Raw genomic sequence first — 18,193 nt, 5'->3', positions numbered from 1 at the left:
CTCACACATGCCTCCACCCTAGAAAGTGAGCCAACTGACTTCTTTATAGTCCAATATTTTAAATCACTATTACCTATAGCTATTAGCTGTAAAGCAATTTCCAAACTCCAGAAAATTATACAAAAAGATGCATAATTTTTTTCTCTAAACCTGCTTCTTCCTCCTAATAGCAGAAATTATCATTAGTAGTTAAATTGATTATTTAAGCAAGGAACCCTCAGCACTTTCCCAAAATAGCTACTAACCACTCAGTGATCTCTGGCTAATAAATGGATATTTTAACACTCTACTTAGTTTTGCAAAGGGATTTATTTTCTGTATTTTGTTGGACTACAAGCACAAGGAAACTACTCTTTTATGGTATATGTCAGAATTAACATTTTCAAAGGACAATAAAATGGAGACATATAAAAAAGGGAACTTATTCTTAATTAGTCTTTTAGATATCAAAACAGGTTTAGTTTGAGTTGTGAGCATATGCTAGAGGCAAAGTATGGCCTGTTCAGAATGGTTTCCATGTTCCAAAAGTAATAAGCCTTATTGTTTTGGTACTAATGCAGATGTAAGGAGGAACCACATCAAAGTAATGAAGTTACACTAGTACGGCATGAGACTAGAACCCAGTTACATTTTTAGAGAGGTTTTCTCTGCAGTCACAGCCTGAAAGGGAAATAGAAAAAAACAGCAGCAGCAAACAAAATATTAGTAATCTCAATTCCTGCATGACATTTCTGTCACATTTGAAAGTGAAATTGATTTGACCAAGAAATGAGCACCAGCATTTGGGGAAGCTACCTAGCAGCTTTGTCAGGATGGCTAAGGAAGAGGCTTGGAACATGCCTGCTTGACTTGGTATGTTGTCACAACAATTTGAACTGATGGCAGCTTTGAAATCTAAACAAAACTTTGTACCTTGACACTACCTGGAAAGTCAATATGCAGTCAGAACAACTTCAGCCAACACAACTGCTCAGATTACATTAGTTCCCATCCATTACCTTCTATACCTACAGGTCTAACATGTTAAAAAAATAGAGTCAGTGGTGAGGGGAAGTGTTTCTCATAGAAAGCTGATGTCTTAGAACAACTCCTCAATGGCACCATCAAGATAGTGTTAGTGATCTAGCACAGACATGCAGGATGTTTGTGGAGCTCAAGGTCTTTCTCATCCATATCCTCTCTTTGTCCCCTTCTATTTTTTGTTTCTGTGTGTCTCCAGGTACTGAGAGATATGCTTAGGAAAAAAACCAAAACCAAACCAAGGCCCTGAATTTTATATAGCACATTATTCCAAATCAGGAGGCTGTGGAGAAGAAGTTGGCCCAAAGAATAAGCTAACCTGATGGACTTCACAAATTGACAATTCATTCTCCATGACAGGCCTGAGAACTTTCTCTCTGTTTAAGGGGAGGATGGAGGAGCAGAGAAAGAAGGAGTGCTATAGATAAACACACCAGGCTAGCCACTGTATCAACAGAAAATATGTTATGATTAAGTTCATTTTTTGAATCCCCATAACAAAAGAACACTACATAGAAAGATAAGAAAATGCCATTTCCTAGGAGCTGAAATAGCCATTACAATTAAGAACTTCCCTGAATATAATGAACTGCATCACCCTGTAATGACAGGGTAATTTCTAATATCAGAGGAAGAATGCACCTACTGGCAGCTGAGCAAGGCTCTCCTGGGATGACAGGTAGCCAGTTCCAGAGGAGTGCAAACACAGTTACCCTTTCAGTCTAGGTCTGCATTGACCCCTAAAGCTGAAACAGCAGCACAACTCCTTCTTTTCTCTATTAAAGTATTTTGTTTCTGTTCTGTCCCACAGCCTGTTCAGTGCAGTCCCTTGGAGTATTTTTCCTCTATGGTACCAATTCATTGCCCTGTATCTCCTGCCTGCTGTGAATGGAAGAGTCATCTAGTTCTCCACAGTACACACTTGAGCGATGTAACACATGCAGTATACAAGACTACCTGTTTTGACACCTGTGCTCTTTGCAGCCATGGTTTCCCATCACAGCTTTATTTTCATAAAACTGTTGCAGGTTCTGGGACATTAAATCATATTGAGGTTTATTTTTTTTTTGGTCTTATTTGTCACTCTGCATTTCTACAAGCACCCATTGACTCTGACATCCCCTTCTAGCAGCCCAGACAGCCCTGTTTTCAGTTTAACAAGATGTCAGCAGATGACAACCCATACTCCACTGATGTAATTCTGTAATTTAACAATGTTAAATGTGGGTCAGAGTCTGACGCCCATTACCTTTTTAGTAGATACTTTATTATTTTGTTTTCCATCAACCAGTTAGACTGGGGATAATGGGGATAAGCTGTGTCATAATTCATTGCAACAGTTGAAGCATTTGCTCATGAAATGGCAGCTTGGTGTCAGACACAGTTATGTCAGGCTTGTCATGAGTAGCAAAAGTAGATTTAATACATACAATCAGCTGATGAACTCTACAGTCTTCCAATACAACTGTTCTTTAAGACATAGTCAAATATTAGTTGATAAATAAGCTGCGGGGGTTTACTCCCCTCCATGTCTGTATGAATAGGCCTGTATTATTTGTCCAGCAGACTAGGGGTTTTCTACTGTAAAAGCAGCAACAGTAGGTCTCTGACTCGGCAGTTTTGCCTTTTTTAGCTAGGTTACATGGCAAACTTTAATCTCTCCTTGAAGTTCACTATTTAGTGGAGGTCAGTACAAAATTTGTATGTTTCCTCCGAGAATTCCCAGTCATTAATTGACTTCCCTGTCCACTTCAAATAGGAACTATTGCTTGTAACACCTTCAGAACAATCTCCCTTGTGCCAGCATAAAGGTTCCTCTGGAACAGATAAAAGGGACTATAAATGCTCCTTCTGAGGCCAGCTGCCCACACCTACTGTAGATTTAATCTCCAAATTGATCATTGCTACTCCAAAAACATAGTTGCGTCCTCTTCTTTTATAGATGAATCCGTATGGTAACTCAATAATGCAGCAACGAAAATAGCCAAAAGAATGCAGGAAAGAATACTAGCTGTGATGCCTAGCTATTTGAAGGATTCATGGAGGAGAGCAGATCTCATTATTTCTGATCTCAACCTGAGATTTTGATTGACTGTTATGACCAAATGCATCTGCTATGTCCACGGTACCCCTTTTCTGGCTTTTGATAAGTGATTCTGATCAAGGCAAAAAAATATCCTGGTGACCCTATGAAAAATCTTTGAAGTATCCTGGAAGAACCCTGGAAGCCAATTAATCTTACAGATTCAAGCTGGGAAGCCCCAACACCTGCCCCTTAATTAGTTTGAAAGGAAAAACATGCACCTGCTGGTGTGAATGCATAGCCAGGACAATGATGAGTGGCAGCCTCAGGCTCTACCCTGCAGCATGTGCAGGAATACATTGCTCTCACAGAAAGACAGGAATTCAGGACTAGAGAGGGAGGTCATACTATGTCTGTCCCCTGTTTCATTCCCACCTCGCTTCAGAAGAAGACTGTGGAGAACTCAAGAAGGGTGGGAATGCCAGACAGCAACACAAGCAGCAAAAGAAGAACTGGACCTTCAGAAAACCTCACACATACTGCAGTTGACTTTCACTTGCTGGTAAATAAATATGTTTTGTCTGCTCTGGGAAGTTTAGCAGACAGCCCTGTCTGCTCACATATTCCCCAGAAACCCAGGGAAGCACAGATCAAGTGAAAGTTCATTGTGAACTATGGCTTCAATCCATTCTGTATTTCTTACATGTCCCTCCTCTACTTTGATTTCTTCTTCATAGTGGGTGTCTTAGTAAGATATCTTATTTCTTCTACTCTCTCACTTATATAATTTAGAAATAACCTGGTATTTGCTGCTACCAGTTTTTTCCTTCCCTTTGTCAACTGTGTGATCTCCTGTTTCCTCTGCTGTAGTTGTCTTCTCCCTTCCAGCTGTGAACTGCTCCATGCAGCAGCCCTCTGACCAACCCATGTTCACACAGAAGCAGCTCTCAATAGGAGCAATTTACTGTCCATTTTCATTGGTTCTTAAACACAACCATAGCAATATTCATTCTTTTCCTATGAAAAATTTATAACTGACTAATATTTAACTGCCCATCTTAGATTCTCCATACTGAATTTTGTAGCTAGATATAGCTACATCTACAGAAGACTGTGATAAAACATTAGTCTTATAACAATGAAATGTGCCAATTTGGGATGCTTGCAGCAGCAAGTGGGAACTAGTGCATTTGCCCAACTGTGACAGAGCTGTGTCAATAAGCTGTGTCTCACATGCCAAGAAGCAGGTATCATCACAGAGGCTGCCATGCTGATCTGCTCTCATTTCATGTCTAATTTCCTTTGAGTTAAAAGTTGGGTCGTGTGTGAGGCACCATCCTTCAGGAATCTTTTTGCAGTCTCCAAGGACTCCTACTTAGCTAAGTACTTCAGAGGCTGTAAATACAGTTGTTAATTTCTCTGATAAATAAAAAAAGGACCCAGGAAGAGAGAAGGAATTGGCACCACAGTGCCAGTTCCATTACTTACAAAAATTGTTCTTTTACTTTTCAGAGCACAGAATAGAGATTTGCATCTTAAGCCCTGCAGGTTTAATTTGTAGCCTCCCTTCCTGTGCTGTGACTCAGACCTGGAATTACTGAACCACTAGCATAAAACAAATTCAGAATCAGTAGTGCTGCTTTTTTTAAATTTCTTTTCTTCTGACTGCTACTTTGAAGGAGAAGCATGTTATAAATTTCCCCTTTATTCTCACTATCACTAATCTTGTTTAAGATCCTGTATTAAAATGGCTTACACACAAAAGTAAGTAGCTGTTGAAGCATTTCTGTCTTTACCTCAGCCCTATGTCTACAAAAACACTCTGGTATTTTGTTTTCCTTCAACTTATTTTGTAACTTTATTTTCCTTTTTTCTCCATTAGCACTCTTTGCTTTTAAAGCACAGAAACATTTTTTCTTCTGATTATATCCATTTGAAAAACATATGCATGTATTTTCAGGTGGAGTTAATCTGATATCATCTTAGTTACCTGTACCCTTTTGCTAAAAACCTGTTTATTTGTATGCCAAAAAAAAATAATGCTGGCATCAGGGCTGCAAGAATTTTTTTTATTGTAGCAATTGTGGAGTTCTTCAAGGCAACTGTTCTATGGTCTTTAAAAATAGTATTGTAAGTCTGCATGTTTATTATTCCACGCTGAGAAAATCAGTGAGAATTGGTTTCTCCTTCCCAACAAGATATCGGAGGAGAAAAGGAAAATAAATAAATCCCTTTGCAATATTTTAAAAATACTTGTTTTACTGTTTCAGTTACTATAAAATTTTACCTCTTTGAACATAAGATAATCTAGGAGACATAAGAAACCCAGAGCAGCAAATTAAAGTCTACTAAGGTTTCTTTAGTATACTACCACACAAATCAAGTAACTGGCAGCACAATAATTTTCCTACCATCCTTGGAAGAGCTTTGTAGAATGGAATATATTTAAGTTTTAGATCTTAAATATTATTTGCACTAATGACTGGATTACCCAGTGTGAATTACTGAATGTTGTAAATGAACGATGAGGAGAAAATAGCCAATTATTTTTAAAGAGCTAATGGATTCTAAAATGTGCTGTTTATGTACTTTAAAGAGGATGTGTTGTTTTAAGTATTCCTAATCACAATGTATTAGCAAAGTATGGCTGGGCATATCTGTACAGCTAGTGAGGATAAAATCACCCCCTGATTACCATGCCTGTGCTGGTGATCTTAGCAAAGTGAAGTATGGGACAGGGAGGATGTTTTGGAGTCTCAGAAGCCATGGAAGCAAGTGAGCAAAAGTCAGAAAGATGGCTCCTATTTCACAACAAGAACAGTGAATAAGGAGTCAAAGCTGCTGCCTAGGAAGTGCCTGTGCTAGAGACAAAGAAATCACAGCAGTCTCCAGAGCTGTCATTCAAGCTTCTTTTACTATTGCTAAGACTGGTTTAGGACCAAACAGCCTCTGTGGTGTAAAAGTGTGTTAATACTGTACAATGCACTCCTGAAGGACTCAACAATATCTCAAGTTGCCAGCTCGCCTTCTCAGCTCCTAGAGCTGCTGGTACCATATGATGCTGGAATGATTTAATCAGAAAGAAGCAGTGTCCTCTTCAGTAGGAGTAACTCCTGCTATAAATAAACTGCATATTCAGTCAGCCATGGGGAGAAGTGACACACCCCCTTGCCCTCCCTACACATCATAATCACGATAAAATGACTCTATGCCTTTGATAAAGAAGCAAAAAGTCTGGAGCCATGAAAGTGTGGTTTTTCTGCTGGATGCTACTCCAATACATAACAACCTCAACTCACTCAGTACTTTGCTGCCGTTGACTACCAGAGTTGTCACAGGAACACCACTACAACCATCATTTACTTATGCATGGAATGGCAGAGCTGGATGAGAATGGCAAAGATACACATACGAGTTGACAGGAATTAATCTTGGAAGTCATATTTATTTTAAAAAAATGTTTAGGGAAGACAAATGCAGCACTATCTTGAAGCCTTCTTATTCAAACTGCACACCTCTGCATTGACTTTGAACATGTTAAAGTTTACATTCATGGTGCTCATGTGCTTGAGATCCTGTAATGCAATGCTGGCTTTCAAATTGTCTATTGCTAGTTGTCCTCTTTTTCAATAAAGTCAAACTCCAACACCTTTAATAGGTTTCCAATTGTGTTGGAGAGTGTTCCTAAAATTACTTCTGTTAAGGTAAATATTGTAATTTTTTTCTCTTTGGCAAATATTGTATCTTATTATGAAAATAACTGGTTTTACTAGCAAGGAAAAAAGGCTGATATCATTAGGCCCAGTCATCATTAGCAGCTCTGGGTGTACTTCAGATCAGACATGGCTATCAGCATGGCTGGGAAGTGTGATTGTCTCCTTGGAGAACATAAGCCCCAAGCTGAAACCTCTCCACGAAGACACATGGTGGCTTCACATTGTCAGCCATGCAGAACAATGTTACTTAGGATTTCTTAACGACTTCTGTAGCACTGTATTAAAGTCTTGTCTTTAGCACAAAGAATTGCTGTTTGTCTGCATGTCTTAGAAATTGGGTTGATCTGCCTGGAATGCCTGCAACCTATTAACCCTGAGAGTTGGTTTGCATATTTGCATTTTGTCTTAATCTGGTTTTTTTGCTGGACATGTCGCTTGGTTGTCATTTTAAACCAAAATTAGGGGTTATTGAAGATTTTCCCAGAGTTCAATGGAGGATACCTGGAAAACAGATCCTAGTTATTTTAGATATGGTTATGATGAAAAAAAAAACAACCCTATTGCAGGCTTCTCAACATGTTATTCCTCAGGTGTGCACACATTTAATAAATAATTTGGTTTTGTCTTTTTATCAACTAAGATCTATCATTTTCCCAATTCTCTTTTATCCTGGCTTCCTAAAGAAACAATGCTTGTTCAAATCAGCTGGCAGACACCCAGCCCTCAAGCCTGGAAAGCATTTTAAATAATGTCTGAAAAAAAAGAACTCAAACATGCTGCTCATTTTGTGAAAAATTATGCTTATCTGGAGGAGAGAGACCAAGGTAGGGAGAACCTGGCTGCTACATATCCTGCTCAGTAATAATCAATCAGCTGAAGTAAATCTCTAAGCTGGCAAGAGTACATGCTTGCTCTCTTTTTAATTAGGATGTTTGAGCACATAAAGGGGCAAGAAGGAGGCTGAGGTACCGTAGTAAAGGAAAGGAGTGAACCAGAAGGCTCACTGCCTCTATACATTTCTGGAGAGGTCTCCCAGGTCATTACACCCACATTTCCTTTGAAAACGTCTCTCCTCACAGCCTGATGAAAATCCTCAAGCTCTGCCACAAACCTACAAGTCTCCATCTCACTCCTTCCCTGCTCTGGGCTGGCTACTGCTTCTGCATTGAGATTTATTCTGTGAGGATGCCAGCTGCCTTCTTAGATTTTACATTTAGTAACTGATTTTGGCCCTCACCTTTTTCAGTTGTATTTCAGCATATCAATGCCAATCATCTGTATTTACACTTAGTTAATTTTTACCTTGTTTATGCTTTTGCTTGGTTGTTCCAGACCCTTCAAAACTCCTAATGGAGCCGTACGGCTGCCAACTACTGTTCTGGTTGTCTTTCACTTGCATCAGGGTAGCTACAGGGTAGCTACTGTTTCCTCCCAATCTAATCCCTCATTGTAATTGCTGGGATTTTGTGGTTTGGTTTGGCTTTTGTACACTTCAATCCCAAAAATAACCCTAGAAAACCCAATTTACTGAACATTTAAAACATTTTATTTGTGAGGACCTTTACATTTTTCTGCTATTCTCATTCCTTCCTTTCTTACAAAATCATTTTGTAGTCACTGTCACCCAAACGTTTTCTCACCACTGAAACTGATCAGACAGTTACTTCCTACTGATGAGACTGAAGCCAAAATGAGTTAGTGGTTTGGAATCCCTTCTCTTGACATGAAGAGTTGTCTCTGACACAATACAAGATTGTGGTAAGCCATCAGTATCCTGTCATATTCTAACTGCTACCCAATTAATTAACCTTGTTACCTGAGGCTAATTAACCCCAGAATTCCATTAGCATCATTATCTGCCTCTGGGAGGCTTCTAACCCCCAGTGTCATCTACTCCAAGGCAATATCACCTCAAATGCATGACTTAGCAAAAGTGTTGAGTTAAACTCTGGCATATTATTCTGGCATATGTCACAAATTTTGCATCAGAGCTACATCAATGAGTTTGTTGTAACACCACTTGGGAAGGTCAGATGAGAAACTTAAAAGTTTTTATTTAGGAGTAGGATGTAACTGCTTTACAACTGGTAGGGTTGTGGGGGAGGGCATGAAGGGAAGGTGACAGGAAAAAAATGAGAGAGGAAAATAATAAGAGAGAGCAAACTGAGGAGTACTGAGGGTGTATCACTTATTTACATCCAGTTCCTTCCCACACACTTCTATTTTAATTTTGATTATACTAACTCCTGCATTTCTAAAGAAAAGACCAGCCTGAAGAATTTAAAAGCTTAGCACGTTTATAAAGTAGTGATAACAAAAAAATGTGCAGAAGGTTTGGTTGTGATGTGTCATATCAAGATCCTATGTTTACAATCCTGTTCTTTAATGACTACAAAAATGTGGGGCTTTTTTCTGTAATGTAATTTTTGTTCTCTTTTACTCTATGATATGGGCAATAATTTAATAATCTAATTGTGTATGACAAATACTTTTTGACAATAAGTGTAGGCAGCCCAAAACTTCATTGAAAATGTTATTTAAAATTTGAGCACAGTAGCATTTTTGCAAAGTCCCATATAGAATGCCAGGTGGAATTTATATGTGCAACTTGTCTGAGGAGTCTGACCCAGAAAGGCAAATAGAGTTTTAAAGCACTGCAATGCTGGTACTTGAGAGTGAGCAGAAGCTCAGGGGGATTTAAAACAAAGTGGATTGGAAATATTTACACAAACCATAACCCCACATCTCAAAGGTCATGGTATTGACACTGTTTATTATTTGTCTAAACCTGAAATGTTAAAAAATTAAATATTTCCATATTTCTTTTCCATATTCTAAATATTTTAGTATTTAGTATTTTCTTTTAAGTCAAATGTAATCCTTCTTTCAAACTTCGAAAGACAGTCTGAAATATTGACTTTTTTTTCAGGAAATCTAAGTGCCCTTGCAACACTGATCCTCCCCTCCTGCTTCTACCCATTTTCTCTCACTCTTTACATTCTATTTTCTTTGGGGCAGAGGCTTGAGAGATCATTATTCTCTGTCTGTGCAAGACAATACACAAACCTTCCAAACCTTTGAAAGCCCCTACATTAACAGCATTCTTTTTTTTTTTTTTTTCCTTTTTTTTTTTTTTTTTCCTTTTGGCACAGATTTTGTGCAGTGACATTAATGTGAGCTGTGAGTTGACTTCACCTGACACTGTGGTGGCTTCTACATGAGGCCAGGCCTCAGTAACAGTAGTTTAATGCTAGATACATAATGCTATGCTGTTTCTCTATAATTAATGAGCAGCAGCTCATTATGTAACAACAGAAGATAAACTAAATCTCTGATGGATCTATCATGCTATTAGAGAATTATGCCTCTTAGCACATTCATAGAGAAATTTCTTCATCCATAACAAAGTTACAGTCCATTGATGGGAGAAAAATTTATTACATGCAATAGAGTAAGACAGAAAGCGAAGAATATCACACAGCCCAAGGGTTCTAAGTCTACTTCTTAAAATCTCTCAGAAAAACTACCAAAAATGAGCTTCTGTCTGCAAATAGAATGACACATTTAATGATAATCATATTAGAGTTGTTTCTCAGTAGGTGTGAAAGATGTTACTGTCACAGCAGAGATTTCTTTCCTTCAGAAGTCAGCCCAGTTACACATGTAAAGCTAATATTTTGCACCGGACACTGTGTTACTTCATTGCTTCATGAAGAACAATAAAATTATTACATACTTGAAGAATATCCATTTTAGTGTAAGCAAAATTTGAGTATCAAACTGTTAATTCTTTTTTGACAGAATTTATCCCTGTGTGCATCAGGTTCATTATTCATCTGTGTTGTCAGTACTAGAGCATATGCCAGTATGATAGAAGCAAAAATCAAATTATAGCAGATTTAATAAAGTTTTGAAAATATTCAGACTTGAGATTTGATCAATTTTCTCCAAAAAATAAATGATTCAGATAATTAGTTAAATGGTAAAAAGTGAATTATTCTGTATTATACTGAGGAATTAATTAGTGATTTTACCAGATAACTTCACCTAATTCTCATTAAAACATCTTGTGATGCAACCTCCTGCCTATAATTTTTTCTACATGCAACTAGGAAAATTATTTGGTGAGAGTTATGCAGTAAAATAAAAACCTACACTTATAAATATTCTACCAGACTTTCTGCTGATTTTGCAGTTGGTGACAGTTTCTTCTCAGAAGACTGACAAGCTCTAAATTAAATCACTCACTGATAGTTGCCCTCATAATCAAAGACTAAGATACATTCAGAAACATAATGTATGCAGTTTTTTGTTCAACAATAGTTTCTTTCCACTTTTGATTCTAGTTCTTCTCTGACAGGAGAGTACATGTGTATATCTTTACAGGACAGACAAGATTTTCACACACGGACTAAAAAGAATGAATTAGCATTTTCCCCCTAGTCTTACAGGTAGATTAAGTTAAATGATGTGATTTTATCCTAGTGTTACAGACCGTTCCATTACATTTTGTGTTGTCAGCAGAGTATGAAATTACATGTGATAGCAATGAACTACCCTTACATATTTATTAAAGGACTGCTTTGACTAGTAATTCAACACCAGCACCTGCATGCACACAGAAAGGCTTGTTCTCAAATACTTACCAGTTGCTTCCTATCAATAAATAAACATTCAATCTATACAGCAGTGTTTGCTCAAGAGAAGCTGTACAGATTTAAGTATAATTGCAAATCTAAATACGTATTAGGTACACACTGTGTGGACACAGGGATGGCCCTCCCACATTACATCTCCAGATTGTGCACTTAACCTTGAAATGACAACGCTTTCTGGATCAATGGGCTCAGCATCTCATAACAGGTTAGATCTGGGCTGCTGAAATGCCCTTCCCAGCTGCTGCTGAGCAGCTCCCTTCCACTTATGCCAACTTCTGAGCTGTTGTCAGTGCCACAGAAAACTGTTTCAAATGCAGCAGGACAGAGCAGAGCCTCCAGGTAGCTGAGATGGGAGAAAACAGTACTTGTAGCTGCAATGAAGTTTCCGAAGAGCTGATTTGTTAAGACTTTCAAAAAGAATCTTACTGCCATAAAGAAAAGGTTTCTAATAGCAGGTACAGTCTCTGCCCATCACCAGCCAATACTACATGGCATTTAAAGCCTTGCATTCAGGTGATTTCCTACAGCTCTTCCTGTGTTAGATCCAAAGACCACTGAAGTTAATGGTAATTGCCTCTGTACCTCACATCAGACCCATGGTTACGGGAATGACTGCAAGGAGGTTATTTTTATTCCAAGTGGAACAGTACCATACCAGAGATCCATAGGACCTATAGGGGAAATATTCTTGCCTGAAAAACAGAACAATAAATCCTGAGGTAATTTACATTCAGCTACACATGTCAAATGAGTTCATCCATTAAGACCTCAGTGCAATATCTCACATTATACAAATACTGTCCACATTTTTGCAGTCTGGTTAATATCTCATTGGATCCTTGCCCTAACTTGTGCAGTATATTCTTTCTCAGTAGGTACTAGGGATTGAAATTCATGGTGCAAAGGGCAGCTCCTTTAGATTTTCCAGTGGGTATCAGGTACCAAATACTGTTCATGAATAACTGCTCTTCAAGAACACACAGATCATTGTGTTTAGTATACTAGGATATTACAAAAAAATTAAATTAGTTAAAGAATACTGATTTTTCTTTGTAATTTCAACAGATTGAAGGAATGCGCTTATTTTTGTATCACATGCCTTGGGGTGCAAGGACATGTCTTCATACTACCTTGAAAATACAAGAGAGAAAGACACAAAACTCTCAAGTTCTCAATCATGTCTCCACTAAACCACATGTTGTGAGATATACAATCAATGGCCTGTCATTTCATTCATTTTGTGGGCCTAGAAATTCTCAGCTTTGGCTCTTTGTTCTTTCACCCATGCTGCTCACAAAGCCACACTGTTATATACTGGGGGGGGGGAGGCGGTGGGGAAAAAAAAGAAAGTAGTCCAGAATGATTTACAAAGTGTGGCATGATAAATAGTGCTAGAACAGATTTTTCTGCTCACTATTATGGCCAAGAGTCCTAAATCCTGAACTGTTCACAACTTCCAAGGGATCTAGCAAAAAAAGTTTACCCTCTGCAGCTTACTCACTCAGAAGAAAATTGACCACACCTCGAGTTTGGGTCCATGTTAATTCATTAAATGTAAATATCAAGCCAGAAATCCCAAGATAAATATGCAGATACTAGCAAAGGCAAAGAATATTACATTCTTTGAAATATCAAAGTTCTCACAGATTAATTATGCAGTTATGAGAAACAGTAAAACTTTGCTTGAACTAAACAATAGCTGCTTAAATGGCAGAAATAACAGGTAGTAGACGAAAATGGTTACATATCATTTTTGTGCATGCCAAAAGCTCTAGTAATATCAGAATTAAAAAAAATAAAATCTTATCCTAGTGAAAAATTACTGGTTCTTTATGCAATGAGGAACTTCATGGAGTAAGGAACCTGATCTGAACTCACATCAATGAAACTGTCCTGTTCTAAACATAGTTAGTAGTAGGCAAACACAGAAATCCATTCTGTGCTTTAATTAACAGACCTTGCTGTAACATTAGAAGGATTCTTTCAGGGTTTTATTTTTGTTTGCTTTCTTTGTTTGGAGACCTGTTTGCATAGTTGTTTAGTTTGTGATAAATGGGAAGTAATTTCCATTTACTACTAGGATAGGCATTAGGAAATGCGACTACCTGGAACAATATTAGATGGCTCTTGTGCACTAGACAAGAGTAAATAACTGTTCCCAAATGAGCTATGCTAGACTTCATGATTCCTAGAGCATGAACAAGCTTGTGTCATCCTGACACTCTTCTATACATTCCCAAGTCTTGTTATGGTTTATATTCAACACAAGTACTATCTTAACACACGTCTTCTTACACGCAGCTAATTCTTCCTTCAAAAAATGAAGAGCTACTGTTTCAGAAACAGGGATTAACTCAAGCTGATCTTGTCTCCCTTTGCAGTAAGTCTACTTTTGGCATAAATTCAGATGTACAATTACTAAGTGTTTACAGTGTCACACAGTCCCAGGATGTGGAATATTCCACAATATGACACGACTTGGGACCTGAATCAGATCTCACTTTGAGAAGTTCTGTATTCTTTGCTTTCCATTTGAATTGATACAAAAGAATACAATCCACATATCCAGTTCACAAGGCATTGTATCACCCAGCTCTAGACCATTAGATTGGTTTCTACCACCTGATTCAAAGGAAAGTTAAGAGTAATGGTTAAATTTTTAGGTTAACATGAGATTTGCTTGTTGGACAAAATTCTTTGAACTACTGGTCAGCAGTGGAAATATTTTGGTCCAAGGGAAAATTTAAAGCTCAGGAGAAGGCCTTGGAAATTAAGTGAAAGAGATGGATGAATAATGTGGAAAGGCTGGAGATAAAAGTGCAAAAATGAAAAGCAAGAGGCAAACAACAGCAAAACTGTGTGCAATCTTTGAGGAGAGCATCTCTCCCTACATGTATTTTTAAAGCGTCTGTCATACAGGTATTCCACTTCCAGAAGGAGTATAGAAAGAGTATAATATTGAAACACAAAACAAACTTGAAATCAAGTTTGTTTGAAATCCATGTAAGTATTTAAGGATCGGGTTTACAATACTGAGGCAGTAAATAAGGTAAATGATTTAAACTTTGTCATAGATTTCAGGGGATTCTGGTAAGCATCAAACAAGCCAGAAAGAAGAAATAATATACTTTTCCAGACATTGAAAGCGCACCATTTTGAAAACAAAAGGGACAAAATCTGCCTCGTATCACACTGATTTACACCTGGAGCAAATCGGCTGAGACCAATTGTGTCAATGGAAATTAAACTAGGGATATGAGACAAAAATTTAGCTCAAAAATTGTGCAACTAGCCTTTAATGGGCAGCTGACTTTCTGGAAATTGGATCTCGAGCAATGAAAACACCTCTGGATAAGTACTTAATAAGAATTTGATTCAGAGAACAGTAGCTCTGTGAAGATGATAGATCCCCAGACATACAAAAACCTGTCTGAAACTTAATGCTCTAGCAGCTCAGTGTCTCTGGGAAGTGTTCTCTGTGCAATGGTGAGTGAGGTAGCAATTATACATAGACCTGTAAGCACAATAACTCACTTTGAGAGTAAAGGGAAAAAAAAAAAAGTAAAAAAAAAAAGTAAAGTAGTATGCAAGCCAGCAGTAAGTCTGAAAGAACAGCACTGCATACTCAGCAATGGAGTTGGAAGTAATTAAAGCTGTGTAGTTTAGTTTTCAATCCAGCCAAGTCTCTCTCTTTTTCTCTCTCTCCTTCCCTACCTGGGTGGGAGGGGGAGGGGATCGAGAGCATTGTTGTCGGACCTGAGTCAAACGGTGACAACAATTTATTATTATTATTTTGTTACTCTTGCAGTTACCCACATCAGGAATTTCTGAAAAGGCAACATTTCAGCACTCTCAGGCCAAGCAGATGCTCCACCAGCCAGACATAAAGCAATGGCAATGATCCAGGGAGCAAGATGTTTCTCATGTGCAGACTTCACAGGCATTGTTGAAAACAACTGTAACAGACGCAGACTGTGCCACCACGTGGCATCTCAAAAGAGCTTAGGAAGGGTTCATAGTGGTTTCCATTCACAGTCTAGCCCTTTATGGTGGTAAGCACAACTCTCACTATTCTGCAGTAATTAGTCTTCCTTGTCATCTGGATTCCTAAAACACCCTGGACAACACTGTCAGAAAATTTCAGCCTGGACTGATTACTACTGCCCCAGCTGTAAATGAAGCTGACCAGCATGGCACACCTTCACACAGCTTTTCTGTCCATCCTGAGGCAAATGACATGTGCTGCCTCTGTCCCAACAACCCTCAGCAGTTCAGCGACCTCCCTACAATAACCTCTCCAGAAAACTCAAGCGCTGATGGAGATTAAGAAATCAGTGCTTTTTAAAACAAACAAACAAACAATTTTAAAAAGCAGTCTAAGATTTAATTTACAGAGCACAAACTCATCCCATGTTTATTCAAAGCCAGCAGTTCAAACATGAGAACACAGTGGATGAAATTTTTTCTCCAGCAAGAATTTGAATATTTCAGCAAAAGCAAAACATATCTGACATAGTAATGACATGTGAATGTTAACACAAATGTTCTGTGTATTTGTCCTTTGTGTCCAGTCACTATCTTAACCATGTACCAGTTAAAAAATCTCAGGAAAATCTTAGCACTCTGATATGTCCCAGTCCCAATTTATTCACTGAACATTTGCTTGTTGTTGTTGTTTTTTCCCTCTTAAAAGTGCTTGTGGAAATGCTTAGTACCCAGCAAGTCTGCACTGAAATTATATAATTTAGTTGTTATTTCTTCCACATCAATTGCTGAAAGAGAAGTGCATGCAATAAATTTAGATCTTAGCCATGCCTACACTTGTAGTAACAAACATCCAGTTCTTTGTTCAGAGCTGACAGCTTCTCAGTTGTTGGTGGGGAGGAGGAAAACTGAAGTTGTAAAAACCATCTCTCTGGAGCAGACACCATCCTGATACCAACACAGCCACACAGGGAGAATATCCATGGGTGCAGTGGGGCAATTCTGCTTGCTCCCTGCCCTGCTCCTCTGCCTGCTGAGAGGTGCTACAGCAGATGTCCCCTGTCCTCTCTGGTCTCATAGTTTGACTGCACCAACAATATATAACAGCATGCCAGAGAATTATCTCTCATGTTAATGTAGCTACACAAATCTACAAAAGGTTCACATCAAGTTTGGACCAGTTTCTAGCATATTAATTACACCTCTTACTCTAAAACACTTAATTACATTATTAGGTCAACATCACTGGTTTCAATATGGGGTTCCAAGTTGCCTTATCTTTCTCTTCATAGACAATTGCTATTTAAATATTATACAACATGCAGGATAATAATCCAGAGGATTTGACAGTAAAGACAAAGACTATCACTGGAAGATTAGTTTAACGAGCTCCTTATTTTTCTGTTTGAGGTTTCAATATTTGACCAAACAAACACACACAAAACCAAACCAAACAAAACCACAATAAAAATTCCCTAATTCAGTTGTACATTCTGAGTGTATCACATTCAGTTGTTCCTTTGCAACGAATTCGCCTCCAAACACAGGGAAAAGACTCCTCAGTGACCATTGGGCAATAAGAACACTCCTGCTTCAGCATTTGGTGTGTCCTTTTCACCAATGCTGAATGTATTACACAGAGAAAAACAGCAGAGAGATGTTTTTATTTCTTGCTCTACTTAACAGTTCTTCTAGCAGCCACATTTTCTGAAATCTAACCAAAATGCTGAGCTCTTTTAAACACCTGAGATTGTATTTGCTTTAAATGGCAGGTGTGGTGTTATGCAAATGTAGTCAATGTAGCTCTACATGTAATTAATGTATACTGTGATAAAGCTGCCAGTTATTAGTTAAGTTCTAAACAGACTCAGAAATCCACTTTGTTAGAATACTGTGATTTTCTATATATGATCAAACATTGCTTGTATATTCTCAGTTGAAACAATAAGTATCATTAAATAAATTGTACAGGAAATTCTGCCTTTCTTTGGCTGTTATATCCTTTCTTTTAATGTGTTTCCTAAACTTTGGGTTTTCTCATTAATTCTAGAATAAGCATCTTTGGCACAGTGAAACATTATCTCATTCCCTAACAGTTTCCTACTTAGAAAACAAGTGAAGGTTGTATTTTCTGCAGGACTGAATCTGTGACCCCTTTTATCACTCATACCATACATTTTCCACTACAAGTGCTTCCTGTTTTCCCAAGGAATACTACAGCAACAGAGGCATTTCCCCTGTATTGCTTCCAATGCATCCAGATTAATCTTGAAGACTGTACTGAAGGCACAGACCATGTCAGGCACATGATGTCTCTACTCCTGTACTGCATGCAAATCCAGCCACCTGAAAATGTCAGTGTGGATGGAAGTCCTTAGACTGGCACACTCCACTTCTGAGGATTTTCCTTTTCCTTTTCTGGGGCTTTTTCTGTTTTCCTGTTGTTTCTGTTTTCTTTTCCTTCACTTTATATTCCCCCTCTATTTTTTACCCTACAACAACCAGCTTTTCCTCCCAGAAACATCCTTCTACTAACTACCTATTTTACAAACCCTTAATCTACTACTGTTACCCTGGGTTCTTCAATAAGGAGAATCTCTCTGAAGTCCAGGCCAATGCACTCATATAGCCTAGCACAAAATGTCACCTTTCGCTCTACTTGTTTTCAATAAAAAAATGTCCTGATTATACTTAGAAGGAAACTCAGATTTCAAACCAACCATGTACCATTACTGTGCCAGATTGGTTTAAATGCCACTTTTAAGTGCCTCAGGTTAATCCTTGCCTTGATC

The sequence above is a fragment of the Chaetura pelagica genome, unplaced genomic scaffold (genome assembly GCF_000747805.2).
Source record: "Chaetura pelagica isolate M959 unplaced genomic scaffold, ChaPel_1.0 scaffold346, whole genome shotgun sequence".
NCBI lineage: Eukaryota > Metazoa > Chordata > Aves > Apodiformes > Apodidae > Chaetura > Chaetura pelagica.
This window is presented reverse-complemented; position numbering follows the sequence as displayed.